Below are 21,928 nucleotides of genomic sequence, written 5' to 3' on the forward strand. Positions count from 1 at the left end.
ATGAAGCTTTGGAGGAATATCGGGAAAGTAGGACGAATCTCAAACGCGCAATAAAGAGGGCTAAAAGGTGTCATGAAATATCTTTGGCTAACAGGGTTAAGGAAAATCCCAAAACCTTTTATTCGTATATAAGGAGCAAGAGGGTAACTAGAGAAAGGATTGGCCCACTCAAAGACAAAAGAGGGAATTCATGTGTGGAGTCAGAGGAAATGGGTGAGATTTTTAATAAGTACTGTGCATCGGTTGAGGCTAGGGATGGATGTTTAAATACTCTAGTTGTCATACGGAAGGGGGAAGCTTTGGGTATTCTAAAAGACATTAAGGTGGACAAGTCCCCAGGACCGGATGGGATCTATCCCAGGTTACTGAGGGAAGCGAGGGTCGAAATAGCTGGGGCCTTAACAGATATCTTTGCAGCATCCTTGAGCACGGGTGAGGTCCCGGAGGACTGGAGAATTGCTAATGTTGTCCCTTTGTTTAAGAAGGGTAGCAGGGATAATCCAAGGAATTATAGACCTGTGAGCTTGACGTCAGTGGTAGACAAACTGTTGGAGAAGATATTGAGGGATAGGATCTATTCACATCTGGAAGAAAATAGACTTATCAGTAATAGGCAGCAATGTTTTGTGCAGGGAAGGTCATGTCTTACAAACCTAATAGAATTCTTTGAGGAAGTGACAAAGTTAATTGATGAGGGAAGGGCTGTAGATGTCATATACATGGACTTCAGTAAGGTGTTTGATAAAGTTTCCCATGGCAGGTTGATGGAAAAAGTGAAGTCGTATGGGGTTCAGGGTGTTCTAGCTTGATGGATAAAGAACTGGCTGGGCAACAGGAGACAGAGAGTAGTGGTGGAAGGGAGTGTCTCAAAATGGAGAAGGGTGACTAGTGGTGTTCCACAGGGATCAGTGCTCGGACCACTGTTGTTTGTGATATACATAAATGATCTGGAGGAAGGTATAGGTGGTCAGATTAGCAAGTTTGCAGATGATACTAAGATTGGTGGAGTTGCAGATAGCGAGGAGGACTGTCAGAGAATACACCAAAATATAGATAGATTGGAGATTTGGGCAGAGAATTGGCAGATGGAGTTCAATCCAGGTAAATGCGAGGTGATGCGTTTTGGAAGATCTAATTCAAGAGCGGACTATATGGTCAATGGAAGAGTCCTGGGGAAAATTGATGTACAGAGAGATCTGGGAGTTCAGGTCCATTGTACCCTGAAATTGGCAACGCAGGTTGATAAAGTGGCCAAGAAGGCATACAGCATTCTTGCCTTCATCGGACGGGGTATTGAGCACAAGAGTCGGCAGGTCATGTTACAGTTGTATAGAACTTTGGTTAGGCCACATTTAGAAAACTGTGTGAAGTTCTGGTCGCCACATTACCAGAAGGATGTGGATGCTTTGGAGAGGGTGCAGAGGAGGTTCACCAGGATGTTGCCTGGTATGGAGGGTGCTAGCTATGAAGAAAGGTTGAGTAGATTAGGATTGTTTTCGTTGGAAAGACGGAGGTTGAGGGGGGACCTGATTGAGGTCTACAAAATTATGAGAGGTATGGACAGGGTGGATAGCCACAAGCTTTTTCCAAGATTGGGGGTATCAATTACAAGGGGTCACAATTTCAAGGTGAGAGGGGGAAAGTTTAAGGGAGATAAGAACATAAGAACATAAGAACTAGGTGCAGGTGTAGGCCATCTGGCCCCTCGAGCCTGCTCCAGCATTCAATGAGATCATGGCTGATCTTTTGTGGACTCAGCTCCACTTTCTGGCCCGAACACCATAAACCTTAATCCCTTTATTCTTCAAAAAACTATCTATCTCTACCTTAGAAACATTTAATGAAGGAGCCTCAACTGCTTCACTGGGCAAGGAATTCCATAGATTCACAACCCTTTGGGTGAAGAAGTTCCTCCTAAACTCAGTCCTAAATCTACTTCCCCTTATTTTGAGGCTAGTTCTGCTTTCACCCGCCAGTGGAAACAACCTGCCCGCATCTATCCTATCTATTCCCTTCATAATTTTATATGTTTCTATAAGATCCCCCCTCATCCTTCTAAATTCCAAAGAGTGCAGTCCCAGTCTACTCAACCTCTCCTCGTAATCCAACCCCTTCAGCTCTGGGATTAACCTAGTGAATCTCTTCTGCACACCCTCCAGAGCCAGTACGTCCTTACTCAAGTAAGTAGACCAAAACTGAACACAATACTCCAGGTGTGGCCTCACTAACACCCTATACAATTGCAGCATAACCTCCCTCCCATACCACATCCATTGGCTCCCGTTATCTACTGCACTGGTAATGTCCTCAAAAATTCCACTAAATTAGTTAGGCACGACCTGCCCTTTATGAACCCATGCTGCATCTGCCCAATGGGACAATTTCTATCCAGATGCCTCGCTATTTCTTCCTTGATGATAGATTCCAGCATCTTCCCTACTACCGAAGTTAAGCTCACTGGCCTATAATTTCCCGCTCTCTGCCTACCTCCTTTTTTAAACAGTGGTGTCACGTTTGCTAATTTCCAATCCACCGGGACTACCCCAGAGTCTAGTGAATTTTGGTAAATCATCACTAGTGCATCTGCAATTTCCCTAGCCATCTCTTTTAGCACTCTGGGATGCATTCCATCAGGGCCAGGAGACTTGTCTACCTTTAGCCCCATTAGCTTGCCCATCACTACCTCCTTAGTGATAACAATCCTCTCAAGGTCCTCACCTGTCATAGCCTCATTTCTATCAGTCACTGGCATGTTATTTGTGTCTTCCACTGTGAAGACCGACCCAAAAAACCTGTTCAGTTCCTCAGCTATTTCCTCATTTCCCATTATTAAAACTCCCTTCTCAGCCTCTAAAGGACCAATATTTACCTTAGCCACTCTTTTTTGTTTTATATATTTGTAGAAACTTTCACTGTCTGTTTTTATATTCTGAACAAGTTTACTCTCGTACTCTATCTTACTCTTCTTTATAGCTTTTTTAGTAGCTTTCTGTTGCCCCCTAAAGCTTTCCCAGTCCTCTAGTCTCCCACCAATCTTTGCCACTTTGTATGCTTTGATGTGCGTGGAAAGGTTTTTACGCAGAGGGTGGTGGGTGCCTGGAACGCTTTGCCAGCGGAGGTGGTAGAGGCGGGCATGATAGCATCATTTAAGATGCATCTAGACAGATATATGAAATGGGCGGGGAACAGAGGAAAGTAGACCTTGGAAAATAGGGGACAGGTTTAGATAAAGGATCTGGATCGGCGCAGGCTGGGAGGGCCGACGGGCCTGTTCCTGTGCTGTAATTGTCTTTGTTCTTTGTTCTCCCATCACCCTTCTCCTTGCTGACCTACATTCGTTTTCACTCCTCAATGCCTTTGATTTAGAATCATAGAAGGCCTACAGTACAGGCCCATCAAGTCTACACCGAATCCCCGAAAGATCATTCCACCCAAGCCCACTCCCCTGCCTAATCCCAATACCACCACCTACACATCTTTAGACACTAAGGGGCAATTTAGCATGGTCAGTGTACCTGGTTGCACATCTTTGGACTGTGGGAGGAAAACGGAGCACCCGGAGGAAACCCACACAAATACGGGGGAGAAAGTGCAGCCTTCACACACACTATCACCCAAGGCCGGAATTGAACCTGGGTCCCTGGCACTGTGAGGGAGCAGTGCAACCATGCCGCCCCATTATACTCCTTGTGATGTTCCCTCCATCCAAACTCTGTTCCTTTGACTCCATCCACTACATTTGCTCCCACGGCCCAAAATACTGTGTTTCCCTGCCCAAACCCTTCAGTCCCTCTGTCACTCACTCACCTTTAAAAGAAACCTCTGTGATCAAGGTTTTGGTCACACTTCATAATGCCTCCTTCTTTGGCTCAGCATCTATTATTTTTACATGATTACACCTTTGCGAAACGCCTCGGGATGTTTTTTACTGTGCTTCACATTATTTCACAACGCCCAGAAATACTTGAACCAAGAACTCCAGCAGACCTCAGCTGTAGGGGGAGAACAGAAATAAATGATTCATGATTACATTCCAGATTCAAACGAAGAGACAAGGCAAAATATATTTTCTCTCTTCTAATTGCCTAGTTTTTATTCATTTACGGGATGTGGGCGTCGCTGGTTAGGCCAGATTTATTGCCCATCCCTAGTTGCCCTTCAGAACGTGGTGGTGAGCTGCCTTCTTGAACCTCTGCAGTCACTTAGGGACACCAAAGTGCTGTTAGGGAGGGGTATCTAGGAATTTGTCCCAGCGGCAGTGCTGGTACTTCAGCAAAGTGCTCCAGCATTGAGGCTCTGACTGCGGGTACCCTCCAGTGCTGACCCCACTGGAGTTTCTGGGGTAAGTGGGCAGGCCGCATCTGCATTTGGTTGGTGGAAGCCACTATACTACAGGCATATGTACCTGCCCCATGCTGCCAGAAACACTCCATGCACCTTCCTCCTCTTTGGACAATGGCTGGTCCATTAGGTATTTAAACAAAAACTCTTATTTTTATATATACATACTCATTGGACGTGAGTACCACTGGCTGCCCAGCATTTGTTTCCCATCCCTAATTGCCTTGAACTGAGTGGTGTGCAAGGCCATTTCAGAGCAATCCAGACCACATAAGGATGGAAGATTTACCTCCCTAAAGGATATGAGTGAACCTGAGAGTCTTTTCAATGACAACAACTCTATCAGACTTTTAATTCCAGGTTTTATTGAATTCTAATTTCACCATCTGGATTTGAACCCAGACCTTTAACCAGAATCACTAGTCCAGTGACACTACCACTACGCCGCCACCTCCTCATAGCCTTCAAACTGCTTCTCAAACCTGTGCCATCCTAGTGGAGGCACTTACATTCCATAGAGAGTAATAGCCATCATGATGAAGCAGCCACAGACATTTCAGGAAATATTTCATAAGTCTCAAGAAAGATATATTCCATTGAGAAAGAAAGGGTCAATGAGAAGGATGCACCATCCAAGGCTAAGAAGGAAATTTTGCGCCCCAGGAATGCAGAGGGTTCCCTCCTCTCCAGCTGAATAGCTCAAACCTTTCAAACCAGTCGAGAATTCACTTTTAGGGTTGGGAATTGGCATAACCTGTGACCACCTGGAGTGAGCTTACATACATAGAACATACAGTTCGGCCCATCGAGTCTGCACCGACCCACTTAAGCCCTCACTTCAACCCTATCCCCGTAATCCAATAACCCCTCCTAACCTTTTTGGTCACTAAGGGCAATTTATCATGGCCAATCCACCTAACTTGCATGTCTTTGGACTGTGGGAGGAAGCCGGAGCACCCGCGATCGAGGTCTAACGATCGGCGGGCGGCCTGGTTCCATGGGGTCCTATGTTCCTCTGCGCTGGGCTCCTGTAGGGCTCCGCCAAATTGCACAGGGTCCGGCGTGGAGATGGAAACCCACGCGCATGCGTGGAATCCCGCCGGTCATTCTGCGCATGTGCGGAATCACGCCGGCCGTAGCGCACATGCACGAACTCACGCTGGCCATTCCACGCCGTCTGGAGCTGCGGGGAACACTCCGGGCCGACCTAGCCCCCTAGGAAGGGGAGAATTCCTCATTATCAGGGACCGTTGACGCCGGAGTGGTTGCCGCCGCTTTTCACGCAGGCGTCTGAACTTGGCCGCGGGATTGGAGAATCCCGGCTCATGACTTTAACTTGAATAAAGGCAACTTAAAAAACCATTAAGACAGAGTCAGTTACAGTGGACTGTGAGAATAGGTTGCTTGCTACAATGGTATAGGTGCAGTCACAGATATTCAGCAGGGTGAGCTGTGAGGAGGATGCAGAGGTGTTTCAGCAGGATTTGGACAGGCTGTGTTGGTGGATAAATGTGGGGTTATCCACTTTGTCAGCAAAAATAGGAAGGCAGATTTTTAATTGAATGAGTGAAATTGAAAGAGGTGGACACTCAATGAGACCTTGGAACCCTCGTGCATCAGTCGCTGAAAGTAAGCGCACAGGTACAGCAGGCAGTAAAGAAGGCAAATGGTATGTTGGCCTTCATAGTGAGAGGACCTGAGTATAGGAATAAAGACGTTTTACTGTAATTCTAAAGGGCATTGGTGCGGCCACTCCTAGAGTATTGTGTGCAGAGGCTTCATGTCCTTATCTGAGGAAGGATGTTCTTGCTATGGAGGGAGTGCAGCGAAGATTAACCAGGTTAATTCCTGGGATGGCGAGACTGTCGTATCATAGCGTGCAGAAGGAGGCCATTCAGTCCATCGAGTCTACACCGGCCCCTGAAAGAGTACCTCACCTAAGCCCACACCTCAACCCTATCCCCGTAAACAGCAACCGCACCTATTTTTGGATACTAAGGCAATTTAGCATGACCAATCCACCTAACCCGCACATCTTTGGACTATGGGAGGAAACCAGAGCACCCGGAGGAAACCCATGCAGACACGGGGAGAACGTACAGACTCTGCACAGTGACCCAAGGCGGGATCGAACCTGGGTACCTCGCCCTGTGAAGCAATGGTGCTAACCACTGTGCTACCATGCCACCCTATGAGGAGAGACTAAGTCGGTTAGGATTATATTCATTGGAGTTTAGAAGACTGGGAGGGGATTTCATAGAAACTTATGAAATTCTAACAGGATTAGACAGGGTAGATTCAGAAAGAATGTTGCCAAAGGTGGGGAGTCCAGAACAAGGGGTCATAGTTTGAGGATAACATGTAAACAATTTAGGGCTGAAGTGAGGGGAAATTTCTTCACTCAAGAGAGTGACGAGTCTGTGGAATTCACTACCACAGAAAGTAGTTGAGGTGAAAACATTCTGTGTAATTTCAAGAAGGAATTAGATATAGCTCTTGTGGCTAAAGGGATCAAGGGATATGGGGGAAGGCGGGGTCAGAGTATTGAACTTGATGATCAGCCACGGTCATAATGAATGGTGGAGCAGGCTCAAAAAGCTGAATGACCTCCTCCTGCTTCTATTTTCCACGTATGTAAACTCACTATGAACATATGTCCCACTGAGAAAGAGAGACTATGAGAAGGCTCTGGCATCCACAGCTAATGAAGGAAGTGAAGGATGGTGTCAAATTAAAAGAAAAGACACACCATGCTGTAAAGATTAGAGGTAGGACAGAAGATAAGTAATATTTTAGAAGCCAGTAAAGGATGACAAAAAAAATACAAGAAGAAATTAAACTGAAAGTAATGTAAAAACAGAAAAAAGGACAAGAGTAACTAAAGTACACATTGTCCCTTAGAGGGTGAGATTGGGGAATTAATGAGAAAAAAGGAAGTGGCAGAGGCTTTGAACAAGTATTTTGTCTGTGTCATCACAATAGAACATACAAAAACATCTGAATAATAGTAGTGGAAAATTAGTGGAAAAAGAGAGGGAGGAACTTAAAACTATCACTATAACTAAAGAAAATATAATGGGCAAATCAATAGGCTGACAAGTCCTCTGGACCAGATGGATATCTTAAAGCAAGTGGCTCCAGAGATAATGGATGCATTTGTTGTAATCTTTCAAAATTTCCTAGATTCTGGAAGGTCCCCAGCAGATTGGAAAAGCACAAATGTTATGGACGGGATTCTCTCAGCCCACGGTGGGCCGGAGAATCGCCGGGCCGGGCGCGGATCGCGTGACGCCACTCCGATGCCGGTCCGCCCATTCGGCGCCATTGGTGCTGGCACGGTCGGCGCGCCGCCGGTCGGGGGGGGGGGTGCGCTACACGGCCCCCCCTGGAGATTCTCCGCCCGGGATGGGCCAGGTGGCCGCAGAAAAAATCCAAGTCTCGTCGGCACAGTTCACATCTGGACTTACCCGGCAGAACCTCGGCGTGCATGCATCCGGGGACGGCCTGGTGGGGGGGGAGGGGGGTCCGACTCCGGGGAGGGGGGGGGTGGGCTCCGCTGTGGTCTGGCCTGCGATCGGGGCCTACCGATCGGCAGGCCGACCTCTTGGGTTGAGGGCCTCCTTTGCTCTGCCCTGGCCCCTGTAGCCCTACGCCATGTCGCGTCGGGACTGGCGCACATTGGCGCCGGTCGCACTGCGCATGTGCACATTGGCACAGAATCAGCAACTGGAGCAGCGTGGGTCACTCCAGTGCCGTGCTAGCCCCCTGTAGGTGTCAGAATCGCTGCTCCTGATGACATGTTGACGCCGTTGTAAAATGCGACGGCGTTTACGACAGCATCAACACTTAGCCTCAGGATCAGAGAAATCGCCCAACATCTCTATTCAAGAAAGGAGGGAGACAGAATGTAGGAAACCAGAGGCCGGTCAGCCTAACACTGTCGTTGAGAAAATAGTGAAATCCATTATTAAGAAAGGAGTGGCAGGACATTTAGAAAATGATTATACAATCGGGCAGTCATGCTTGACTAATCTTTTGAGTTCATTGAAAGATGTGACAAGCAGGATGGATGAAGAGGAACTGGTAGATGTAGCGTATTTGGATTTCCAAACATCATTCTTTAAGGTTCCACAAAAAAGGTCACTGCAAAGGTAAAAGCTCATGGTATTGGCAGTAGAATATTAGCATAAATAGAGTATAGGCGAACTGACACAAAACAGAGGATTGGGATAAATGCATAATTTACAGGTTGGCAAACTGTAACAAGTGGAATGCCCCAGAGCTCAGTGCTGAGGCCTTAACTGTTTAAAACCTATATTCATGACTTGGATGAAGGGGCCGATTGTATTGTAGCAAAATTTGCTGATGATAAGAAAATAAACAAGAAAACAATTTATGAGGGGACACAAAGAAATCCACAAATTTTGAAAGGCGGTATGATAGTTTGAGCGAGTGGATAAAAACTTGGCAGATGGAGTATAATGTGGGAAAACATGATATTGTCCACTTTGGCGCAAATAATGGAAAAGCAGAACATTAACTGAATGGAGAGATAGTGCAGAATGCTGCAGGATACAGGGATTTTGGTTCTCTTGTAAATGAATCAAAAAACGTTGGCATAGTTGGGAAATAATCAGGAAGGCAAATGGAATGTTAGCCTTTATTCAAGGGGAATGGAATATCGAGAAGTCTTGCTAATTCTCAGAGCATCCATGAGACTGCAACTAAAATACCGTGTTCAGTTTGGGTCGCCTTACTTAAGGAAGTATTACTTGCATTGGGGGAAAGTTCAGAAAAGATTCACTAGGCTGATGCCTGGGATGAAGGTGTTGCCTTATGAGAAAAGGTTAAGCAGGTTAGGCCTATACTCATTGGAGTTTAGGTGATCTTATTGCAACATATAAGAATTTGAGAGGAATTGACAGGGAGGATGTTTCATTTCTAGAACTAGTGGCACAGTTTCAAAATAAAAGACCTCCCATTTAATAAAGAGATGAGGAGGGATCTCTGTTCTCTCAGAGAGTCAGTGATGTTTGGAATTCTCTACCCCAGGGTGCAGAGGAGGCTGGATCATTGAAGATATTCAAGGTTGAGCTAGACAGATTATCGATGAACAAGAGATTCAAAGAGGCAGAAAAGTAGAGTCAAGGCCATAATCAGATCACCGATGAATTGTGGAATAGGCTCATTGGGACAAATAGCTGCTCTTATTTCTTATGTCCTTAGGAAAGAAATGGTTAGATGATTATGTGTTTGGAAACAGGATTATCAGGATAAGTGCAGCTAAGAAAACAAATGCTGTATGGAACACAACAGGCTCGATTTTTCAGTCAGCGACAAAGTGATTGCAGTTGAGCTCAAAGACAGTGCCTACCAAGATCTAGTGATCTCTTTGAGATGGATTTCCTGATATCCAATTCAAAAGGATCACCAGGATCAAGCATGGTCAGCAGCCAATCACATTGAAGTATTCTCACATTGAGTAAGCAAAGAAGTAAAAACCACTGGATCACTCCAGTTTTAATTTTACAGTTAGTAAAATAAATAATCAAGGCAGGCACCTGGAAAGCATCATTAACAAAACTTTAAAAGAAATATTATTTAAAAATATGTGGAATGTTTTATCACAATGGAGAATTTTGACATTTAACAAACAGAAAATAATTATTTCAATATCAGTGAGGGTGTTTAGCAATAATTGTGAACTTATACAGTTAAAAATCCAGTTACACCTCATTCAACAAAGTGTAACCTTTTAAAGGATTTTCACAACAAGACTAAGAGCATAAACAGGATTAAACATTTTCTCAACTTAATCCAGGCCAATTAAGGTGGGAGCACAGCAAAGTAGCCAGGGTGGAAAATGTAGATTGCCTAGAAGAGTGAGGTAAATACTTTAATTAGCCTGCACATAAACATGATAAACGCGGAACAGATGTGGACATCATTCCAGAAGATGTGATATCACACTATTTAAGCACATTCGGAATGGCATATAAATAATACAATAAGACAATCCAGGAATGTCATCAGCTTTTAATACCCACCATCCATGCGGCCTGGTGGCTGTTCGTCCAAGAATGCAAGAAACAAATCAGTTACAGAACTCAATCAGTATGTAAGGTAAAAGCAACGTTATGTGTAGTGGTCTTTTCTTTGTGTTCTTTTATAGATGTCCTGCGCCACTTGAAATGGAAAGTACTGATTGTCATATTGAATGTATTAGAGATGTTCTTTTCTGGATGGTTGTAAATACGGAAAATCTTTTGGAGCTGGTTGTTAAAGTAGCAATTATGCATTTTTGGCGCAGTAATTTTCACTTTACAACGAATCTTGAATCTTGCATGTGTTCGACGTCATGTGCCATTCAGGCAGCGTCGTAGTTATGGCAACTGTAATAGTGCTGTTCCCATCTATGTAATTCCTAATGGCAATAATAGCTATAATAGAAACATTCTGGATATTTCTATCTAATACATTTATTATTACTACTTAGACTTTTAGCTGGTGGCCTAAGGCGACATACCCTACATATTTTCTACTGTACCTCACATACACATTGGATATATTGTAACATGAGAATTTAAACTTTAGGGTATTCGGGATGATCCTAGTCTTCCATTGTTTGCCTAGAGAGACAGTGGGCTGGATTCTCCGATTTTGAGACTATGTCTGGAGGATCTGTGGTGTTTTACGTGGATCATCCGCCTGGCTTCCACGAAACAAACAGCTGGGGAATTGTCGGGTCCATCGCTGCCGACCTGCAGCGGTCGCGCCATACAACATGGCGCCGGCTGTGCACAGGCCTGATCTGCCAGATAGTGCCAATCTTGACAACCCTTCGCCAACCCTCACCAGTCCCTCCTGCCCTCGCCGAAGGCCCCCGGCCAGCAGCGCGGCTCCCGCCCGACTGTGGCGCCGCTGGACACAGACCGCAACCGATACGCCAGGTTCCCGACAGCTGAGACCACAGGTCACTGCCCATGGGAACTCGGCCCATTGGGTTGGAGCATCGGGGGAGGGCTTGCAGGTGATGGCCTGAGGCCGTCCCAACGGCGTGCGGCGTGCGCCACGATGACGCCATTTTGGACGGGGTTGAGCAAGCACAAACTGCTTAAAGCGAATTCAGCATCGGGAAACGGAGAATCCCACACAGTACCTCTGCCGGGATTATTTTCAAAAACAGGGATGAGTGATAACCCTACAGTGAGCAGAAATTCTCAGCAGTTTGATGATTTTTAATTGCTAGCAGTCTGCGGGAACTTCAATAACCCATCCTTAAGACAGCAGGGCAGCACAGTGGCACAGTGGTTAGCACTGCTGCCTCATGGCGCTGAGGACCTGTGTTTCGTCCTGGCCCCAGGCCACTGTCGGTGTGGAGTTTGCACTCTACGTGGGTTCACCCCCTAACCCAAAAAGACGTGCAGGGTAGGTGGATTGGCCATGCTAAATTACCCCTTAATTGGAAAAGAAAATAATTGGGTACACTAAATTTATTTTTAAAAAAGAATGACTGACAGAAACTTTGGGATTTCTGCAATTAATTGCAGATCCTCGAGGTTGGTGTCAGTTTCAGAGGAATAATGATGGCAAACATTGACAGTTTGCTGTGATGATTATTTCAGAATTCAAACCAATGATGCCTGGCCTATTGAGTCTGTAGACATTTCAGGCCAAGGGAAGGAGCTGGCCAGATTTTATATAATGTAGGATGCCGACTTCTGTCCACATTTTGGCATTTTATTTGGTTTACTTTCTGTGGGAAAGAGAACATAGAAAAACTTTGTCGAAAATGTTCTTAGGAGATGACACGTGTTGAGTAGAGGGCAACAGAATATTTTCTTTAGAACGATTCAACTTGTTAAGCTAAATATTTTGTTCCATGTTTCATATTCTTTTGATAATCGTCCAGGTACCACCAACGCACTCTATAGTCAAATAAATGAGTGATTGATTTAAGTTGATTCTCATGTTCTATTCTTTGGCTCTTTACGAATTGAACATACATAGAAACATAGGAACACAGGAATTAGGAGCAGAAGTAGGCAATTCAGCCTCTCGAACCTGCTCTCATTCAATCAGATCATGGCTGATCTCTTCCTGGTCTCAAATCCACCTCCCTACCTGTTCCTCATATCCCTTTAAGCCGTTTTTTAAAATCAAAAATATATCTGCCTTCTTCTTGAAACCATTCAATGATTCAGACTCCATTTCACTATGAGGCAACGAATTCCACAAATTCACCATCCTCTGCGAGAAGTAGTTCATCCTCATCTCAGTTTTGAATCTACCGCCTCCCAACCTGCATCTGTGACCTCTCATTCTAGATTGCCTCACAAGGGGAAACATGTGGTCTACGTTTACTTTATCAATCCCTCTTAATATTTTATATACCTCGATCTGATCCTCTCACTCTTCTTGGCCCTGCTTGATCATTAACCAGGTGAATTTAGCTAAGGTTTTGGAGCAGCTGACACAAGGAATGGCTGGCAAGAAACTGATTGTGCTGCAGAAAACCAGTGCACTAGTTCACTACCCAGGAAAATTCTTTGAGTTACCGTATGAGGAAAGCAACTGTGGGTCATGTCAGGTGTGTTCTCAAATGTGCAGGTGAGTTAAGCTGAGCATTTAAAAATCATCCGACAGACACTGAAAAGATCACTTTCTAATTGTGTGGCCAAGTCATTATCTATAAAATTGTTTTCGAGAAACAGTATCAACGGAAAATGCAGGGAGAGAACATGTCATAATGGAGGTGGTGATGCTTTGAGGTCCTATTGCACTGATCTGGTTCTCCATGGCTCACCCCCTTGAAATTGAATTTTCCTTTTCAATTTCAGTTTCCTCTCACGTTATGTCTTCTTGAGCATAAGCCTCCCTGATGTCTACTGTCATAAATGTCTCATTATTCAGTCCCACTGCATTTTCACTAAAGCAGCCTGCAAAGACTGGACACCAATTTTTAAATTAAAGGATAGGATTTGAATAAAGAGAAAATTCAAGATGATTTTCCTTTAATTTCATCTGATACCTGGAAAAAAAGCTGTAATGCTACTTAAACTAGATGAGGTGTGTTGCCATCCCTCATTTATATAATGATTAAACGGTAGCTCGGAAAGCATTACAAGATTGTATGTATTTTGATTTGTGTTACAAGCCAGTAACATATTAAGGAAATCAGAAGGACTTTGAAAAGCTTTATCGATGTCATCTAAACTTACTGTAACTGTCACATAGATTTATAGGCACTGTTCTTTATTAGATATGTAAATGAACTGACTATTTGATTTTAAAAAATCAATTGTAGAGTCAAATGAAAAAAACCTTGGCTACATTATGTGACTCAAAAAATGTAGGGTTATTATATTATCTGATTCATACTGTAATGCTTCAATTTGGGTGGGTTATAACTTTAGATCAATGCTTTATTTGTCTAACATCCATGCAATGCTCTCTGTGCAACCAGTATCCTTCTATTAGATGAATCACCAGCCTTCCATAACATTATTGAGCAAATTCTTTTTAATATCTGCAACTCATAGAAAAACTGGAATTTATTTTGCACTTTTAAATTAGAGAGAATTTTCTGGAACACATACGGTGGTCATATTTAAATTATATTGAAGTTTTACAGAGCCCAGAATTATTGTTCAAAGTATTGTGGAGAACTGGGCATCACTAAAGAGGAGGGGCTGGATTCTCCATTATTGGGACTATGTTCCCATGCTGGTGTCAAAACGGTGGGGTTTCGTGCCAGAAAAACTGGTGTGAAAGGACCACGAACTCTTAGCCCTGCAGGGGGCTAGCAGGGACCCAGTGTAGATCTTGCAGCTTTTGCTGCAGATACGGGTCTTCACACTTCTGGGTCAGAGGTCGCACATGCACACGGCGGCGGCCTCCAGCAGACGCACCGTGCTCCATGGCGGATCGGACCGTGGAGCTGGACCCTGAAAATAAACCTCCCCGATCGGCCGCACGCCCAACCCTCAACGCTCGCACAAGAATTTTCCGGCCACCTATAAGGCCCCGCCGCCCTCCAATTGGCTGAGTCCGCAGCCGCCACGCGAGTATCCCGACCGGCTGGACCAGGTTAGTTCCACGCCGTCGGGACTTCGGCCGGTTGCGGGCGGAGAATGGCGGAGCGGGCCTCTGGCAATGGCCCCAGGTAGCGGAGTACACCACTTTTCGGGGCCCGCAGAATCAGAGAACCGGCGTCGGTCCTGATTCCTTGCAGGAAAATAGGTACTCCTATTATCGCACTGGCTGCGATTTCATAGTTAGTGCGCGCAGAATCCAGCCCGAGATTTTTAAAACGTATTTTTTTCTTGACTACTCTAATACCTGTTCAATTCATAAAACTTTTATTATCTGTTGTGGACATGAATATTTAAAAAGATTTTCCCAGGATAAAATCATGATGTCTTCACAAAAATGATTCCCTTAGAGTAGTCGGACAAGGGGCTGTTTAGCACAGGGTTAAATCGCTGGCTTTGAAAGCAGACCAAGCAGGCCAGCAGCACAGTTCGATTCCCGTAACAGCCTCCCCGAACAGGCGCCGGAATGTGGCGACTAGGGGCTTTTCACAATAACTTCATTGAAGCCTACTCGTGACAATAAGCGTTTTTCATTTCATTTCATTTCATCAGGTCCAATTTAGTGTCATGTTCTTAGGTGGTGGTAAGATTTTGTATTGGGGCGTATAGCCACTGAGTAATATGTGCCTGGCCCCAATTAATGTTCCAGGGTCAACCCTAATTATATATTGCATCTGTGATTACCACTCACTCCACTCACAGTTTGTTCCTGTATTTGTTCCTGTAAAGATTCACATTCCAACCATTCTTCACATTGCAATCTGTAATTATCTTGTCTCTCCTATATATGCTGAGATTGTGAACCTGCCTCCACTTCACCTGATGAAGGAGCAGCACTCCGAAAGCTTGTGATTGCGAATAAGCCTGTTGGACTTTAACCTGATTGTGAGACTTCTTACTGTGCCCACCCCAGTCCAGCACCGGCATCTCCACATCATATGTATTTCCTTTGAGCCCCTGGCATGCAATCACCTATTACAGCGAGATCTATAGGTGTGGAGTGGGAATTGTAGATTTCTGTATCTATTTAAATTGGCTCTAATTGTCATTTCAAAGGCAAGGTAGTTGCTATCAAGCAAATCTTTGGAAGGACAATTCAATTTATTGTTTGCAGACTTGCTTATAATCGAGCACTGGCAAGACAGAGCACCCACATTTCCAGATAGTGCAAGAAAAATGCAGTAACAGTTTTACATCAGCAACAGAAAGGAGGCAAGGGAAGGAGTGCTACATACCACCTTACCAAATATAATACAATGGATCTATGACAGAGGAATTGGACCAAATTAGGAAAATTTCCAGACCTAAATAATTCAGCCAAAGGTAAGCTATCCACTTGGATCTCATGCCAAATAGATGGACAAAGTATGTATACTGCAAAGTGTTTGCACACATTGATGAAAGCCTCATATAAAGTACTGATATTTCTTTGAATGTTTTATCATGCATTCCACATGACAGCAGGGTATCAATTCTTGCTACAACTTAACGCCGGTACACTTGGCACATTGACAACTTGAAATCTCACAAATTCTTCTGTCTGTGTGATGCAATTCATGCATTCACATGTAGGATGTGTTCTGGCACTTTATATGTTTCCAACACACCCAACCCTCAAAACTGCTTGCTAACTTGTAGGGCAAGGTAGCAGTAATGGTAAGCAACAAACCAGAATAATAGGGCTTAGAAATATTTCTCCCTGAACACCCTTGGAGAAGCCTCTTTATAAAACCCAATGATTAAAGAGATAAGTTAGTGATGGATTGTGAAGGGAAGGATTCCTTTTGCCATTGTTCCAAAATTACTATTTTTCTCATACTCTCTTATCCACACGCTCGCTCATTGCAAGACACTAAACACTCAAGCACAGCACCATACCACACATGTAATCAATGCTTGAAAGGGGAATATGCCCATGTTTCTTTCTTTTGCTTTTCCACAGGTATTCAAGAAACAGCATCCTACATTCGTCTCGGTAGTATTTGCAAGCACCAGAACCAGATTATGCACAGTCAGCTGGTGAACCTGAGAAGGCAGTAGTGACTGACTCATTGTTTACAGTAGGAAGAGCATGTGATGGTGGCAGAGGGGGACTAGTAACCAGCTATCCAGATGGTATTTGCGAAATATGGTAATAGAGTGAATCTGTGTCATGTTATTCAAAGGCAAAGGACAGGAAGATACTTGCCATACTGGTCACCTGTTTGATATGTATGTAACCAGCACATTGGTTAATGTTGCAGATGATTTCTACGATAACTTGGAAGGAAGTGCATTCAGACATGTGAGGGAAGTGATAACCTTAACTACCACTGGAAGATTCTATTTAGATTGGATTCAAACTTCTACACGACAGATGTTACAACGGGGGAACTGGTTCTTGATGAAACCACTTGTCCTTTGTTATTACATCATAGTTATGACAGGTCCTACATATACAGTTGGCGGTATAATCGTGACTGCCAGTGGTCCAGTACTGGTGCCTAAAGGTGGCCCTGGCACGGTTCCTTTAATTTTGCACTACTTTTACCATGGAATACTACGATTTCAGTACTGCCAGCAATTCCTATCATTAATATAATGTTTTTGAACAGCTGGCATGGGATTTTATAGCCTGGAATTAGATGACTTGTTACTTCCTGAACTGGGGTGAATGGTTTTATGTCCATTCTCCTTTCACAATATTTGTCTCTTTTGCTCAACATTTGTAACTGTTTTAATTGTAGTTGGCTTCTTAGTGATTCTGCAGTCAATGTTCGACTGTTTCTGATATCACATAAATGCTCCCATATGATCAGATTCCCAAAATGGGAAGAAAACAGTCATAGAATCATAGAATCATAGAATTTACAGTGCAGGAGGAGGCCATTCGGCCCATCGAGTCTGCACCGGCTCTTGGAAAGAGCACCCTACCCAAGGTCAACACCTCCACCCTATCCCCATAACCCCATAACCCAGTAACCCCACCCAACACTAAGGGCAATTTTGGACACTAAGGGCAATTTATTATGGCCAATCCACCTAACCTAGCCAGCCCATATGGAAAAGGAAGAAATGCATAAAAATAACATTAAAGGTGCTGAACAAAAATAGTAAAAGACCATTGGGGAGAAAAAAAAGCAAAATATTCATTAAGCAGTTTTGGTTCTTTTAAGAATTCTTTTGGAAATAAAATTTCTCTTTATACGCAAGCCAGATGGATTCAACACACAGCATGATTCCACAATGAATGACAGGAAATTGCACACAATCTGATTTACATATATTATCATCTTATTTCAATAGTATACAAAAGCTCTTGCACAAAATGTGCAAGGGCAATCAATCAGATGTTATGCTCGAATGGAAAATTGCATGTTAGGGTATTCCAGTGGTCTTTACATGCCCATTTTACACCAGCAGGAAGGATCCTACCAGATTGAAAATGTCAAATGTTCTAGTTCATACAACACTGTATTTGTGCACACAGACTACACAACTGTACTGATGCAAATAGATATTAATAAAATTACAAATGGGGATTCAAGATTTGAAGCCAGAAACACTGGATTTACATTTCATCTTAAAATGTGTTTGCTCAGAATTAAAGAAATTATTTTGGTTTCATTGAAACATCAACATTTACTAAAGGGCATTTATAATCTCTGGTTTGTCTGTAGCCCCTCGCATTCTACCATTATTGGAAATGTCCCGATCTTTTTGAATGTCATATTACCAGCATAAATATAATGAATACTCTGATATTCCGAACCCACTCTGTCAGAGCTGCTTCAGTTACCAAGTCTTCATAATACATTATCAATATCAATCCTGCAGCTGTTTCATGTTCCACTGCTTTGCAGATGTTTCACTGGAGACCCAGGTCCCAGAGGTAGTCTGCAGCAGCCATCTCTGGAATCATATGCAAGGAATGGCCACTTGAACAAGTAATCCATGAGTTAAATGGCTAGGCAAAGCAGAAAGCTTATGTAAAAACACTTTTGTAGAAGATGTCAAAATATCTTTTTCCCGTCAGTCAGTATTTAGATCAAATAAATCTTGAATTTCTAGAGTGTTTCATGACTTCAGCATGTCCCAAAGTACTTTAAAGCCAATGATTTACTTTAGAAGTGTAGTCACAGTATTATATAAAAATACCAGACAATTTGCATTCAGTTAACTTCCTTAAAAAACAATAAGGGAGATAGCCAGTCAACTTTTTTTTTTAATGATGCTGGCTGAGAGATAATGATCGGCGAAGAATCTGGGAAACGACTTTACTCTTCTTCAAATTGTGCTGTAAGAAAATTTAACATCAGACAGGCATTTCCAATGGATATTTCATCTGAAACACAGCACTACTGACAGTGCAGCACTCTTTCAGCATGGCCAGTTGAAGGTTAGCTGGATTACATTCACAAGTGAGGAAGTGTGGTTTGAATTTACGACATTATGCCTCAGAGGTTATAGTTACATCATGAAAATCTGCATATGTGATAAAAGTAGGGTTTCACTGCTCCTTGAATAATTTACACATTTTCACGCCCGAAAATGCAGTTACCTTTTTTTAGAGAAGACCTTTCCCTGGATTCCTGAGTTAAGTAATGCACTAAAATACACCTGCAGGTTACCCTGCAAAGCCACTCAGTTTGCCAATGATATCTCCCTTCCAATCTCTGGCAGCTGTATCCAGGAATCAGCCCAGAAAATGCACTGAATTACTTCCCGCAAGTCCCCATACAGGAATGTTTAAACTTTCGATGTGCAAATACCCTAAACTGGGAACTATCTGATAATCTGATTTCAATGGGAGAATTTGGATGGCTCCAACTGTCTTAGAAGAATAGTTACCCAGGAATAGTTAAAATAATTAAAACCACTTCCAACTCCTTAGTAACTATAGTGCTGAACCCCGAACACCCCACAGGAACCAAACCCTCAACAATCCTCCTCCCAACTAAGATACCCAGCTACCCATACCAACTAGTCCCCATACCTCCAACTACCCGCGACCCTCCGACTACATTCCCAACCCCCCAGATACCCTCCTACCCCCCCCCCCCCCCCCCCCCAGCCGTGAATATCTTCCCAAGCTCTGGCTACCTTTCTCACCACTACCTCACCATCCTGCCTACCCTCCAGACCTCCTGACTACACTACAGGATCCTCCCCTCATACCCCGACTACCCCCCCACACATTTTGCCTACCCTCCCGACACACTGACTACCCTCCCCACTACCCAAATCCACCCAATCCCTGGACTACACCCCACCCTACTCCAGCAACCCTCCCAATCACCTTTCCAGCATCCCCCTCCCGAAAGGCCCCAACCTCTGCCTGCCCTCCCAACCCGCTGGCTTAGAATCCAACCCCACCAACCCATCCTGACCCCCTCATGACTAACATCCGATCCTACCCCCCCCCCCCCCCCTCCCCCACTGACCAGCCACTTGCTCCCTTCTCATGAACTGCCCGGCCACCCAATCCACCCCCCAATCCCCCCACCTTGCCCACTTACTTACTCACTAACCTGCTTCCTGGTTTCTCAAAGTGGCTGGTCCTTTAAACCTACTTGCTTTAGGGCAGCTAGTGTGGTAAAATGGGGATGTGTCTTCACTTCCCCTGACTCTGCTGCACTGCACTGAAGGTCTTGGGAACCCGCAGCACTGCACTTTTCTCACCCAGCCCAAGTTGGAAGGTGAGGTGAGAAAGGTGAGGCTCCCAACTAAGGTAGGGAAAAGGAGTGGAGTGGCAATCTGACTCTGATGGAACTGCTCCGAGATTCTGGCCCAGTGATATGTCTGTATTTATAAGATAAATGCATCAGAAATGATCTTGCCTTTAAAATGTTAAGTGTATCCAAACTTACAAAAGCCAATATAACTGGAAAATCTCCCTCATATTTCTGAAAGAGGACCAGGAAAAGTACAATTAAGGAGGAGCTACAAGAGTAGGACACCATCTGGGCTATAGTGAAAGACAGTGTGAAGTAGTCCAGGGCCGATGGCGGAGTCTTGTGCTCATCGACCTGCATGGGCACGGAGGAACTAAAGTAATCATAGATTTAGCCTGAATAATCAAGCCTGATAGGGTGTGACTTTTTTCCTTTGGGTACAGGTTTGCATGGTTCATAAGCCACGTAGAATTCTAAAAATTAATATGTTGATAAAAGAATAATTCATAGAATCACTACAATGCTGAAAGATGCCATTCAGCCCATCGGGTTTGCACGAACGCACTGAAAGAGCACTTTACCTAGGCCCATGCCTTAATCCTAGCCCATGACCCAATAACTCCATGACACTAAGGGACTATTTTAGCACTCCATCTAACCTGCAAATCTTTGGACAGTGGGATGAAATCGGGTCACCGGGAGGAAACCCACACAGACATCAGGCAAACATACAAAATCTACATAGATGGTGACCCAAGGCTGGAATTGAACCCAGTTCCCTGGCGCTGTGAGGCGGCAGTGCCATCCCTCTGCATTCTCTGTCCACTATATGATATCGAAAAGGTTGTAAATTTCAGTCTTAGGGTATGCTGCCTACCAATGGAAACCACCTATTACTAGGAACGGAGATCCAAAGTGTTGGAAGGAAATCATTTGAGATATAAAAATAAACCCTGCAAACCCTTCAACTGTGGTGCATTACTGATATTTTGGGGCAAGATTTTCAGTGTTTCTTTCAATCCCCTGCAGTAATTCCAGTGGAAGATCTATTTCGATTCTCTTTCCAAGCGTTCCCCTGAAATCGCAGCACCATATTGCAACAATTCCCCATGGAAATATTGCCAGACAACAAGCGTCCATAATTTTTCTGTCTACTATTTGAATTCCTCCCACCTAGCTTCCTGCTATATCAGCACAGATTAAGTTAAATTTCTCTTTTCATTTTGATTTTTATTTCCATCTTGTGCTCTGATAAAGAGTTACATTCTTCACCTTCCAGATACAAACATTTTGACATTTCTCAATATTATATGTTTTTATAATGAACATATAGTTTATAACAAATGTATAAATTGAGTGGCTAATATTTTCCTTTAATTGCTTTGGGTAATTGTCATTATTTACCATCACAATTGCCATTCATTGTATTTCTGTGATCCCAACTTTCATTCACTTTTCTGGCAGCCTCTTGTAAGATCATAAGAAATAAGTGCAGAAAGAGGCTGTTCGGCCCATTGAGCTTGTTCTACCATTCAACGAGGTCATGACTGATCTGATTGTGGCCTTAACTCCACTTTCCTGCCTGTCTCCCATAACTCTGGACTCCCTTGTTGATCAAACATTTGTTTAATTCAGTCTTGAATATATTCAATATGTGACCCCTTCTCCTTTTCCTTTCTTCTGGGAAATCTTTGAACCTTTCCAGTACTTCAGGCAATAGGCACGGAGAGAATTCTAATTAAGTTGCGGTGTTGTCCTTGTTTTGTCTTCTATCTAGATGATAACTGTCCAGCTGCATATCAATCATCAAAATGCCTAATGACAAAATTGTATTTGATT

At 43.8% G+C, this 21,928-nt stretch overlaps 1 protein-coding gene across 4 annotated transcripts in view; it reads right to left on the reverse strand.

The window, feature by feature from the left end:
• The window catches only part of LOC119952024 (short transient receptor potential channel 5-like), a 175,445-nt gene that overhangs the window by 149,176 nt on the left and 4,341 nt on the right, over window positions 1-21,928 (reverse strand). For all 4 annotated transcript variants that reach the window (XM_038775494.1, XM_038775491.1, XM_038775492.1 and 1 more), the window contains one exon: window positions 3,808-3,992. The gene's annotated coding sequence lies outside the window, so the exon portion shown is untranslated. The remainder of the gene's footprint in view (window positions 1-3,807; window positions 3,993-21,928) is intronic.

The sequence above is a fragment of the Scyliorhinus canicula genome, chromosome 17, assembly GCF_902713615.1.
Source record: "Scyliorhinus canicula chromosome 17, sScyCan1.1, whole genome shotgun sequence".
Taxonomy (NCBI): Eukaryota; Metazoa; Chordata; class Chondrichthyes; order Carcharhiniformes; family Scyliorhinidae; genus Scyliorhinus; species Scyliorhinus canicula.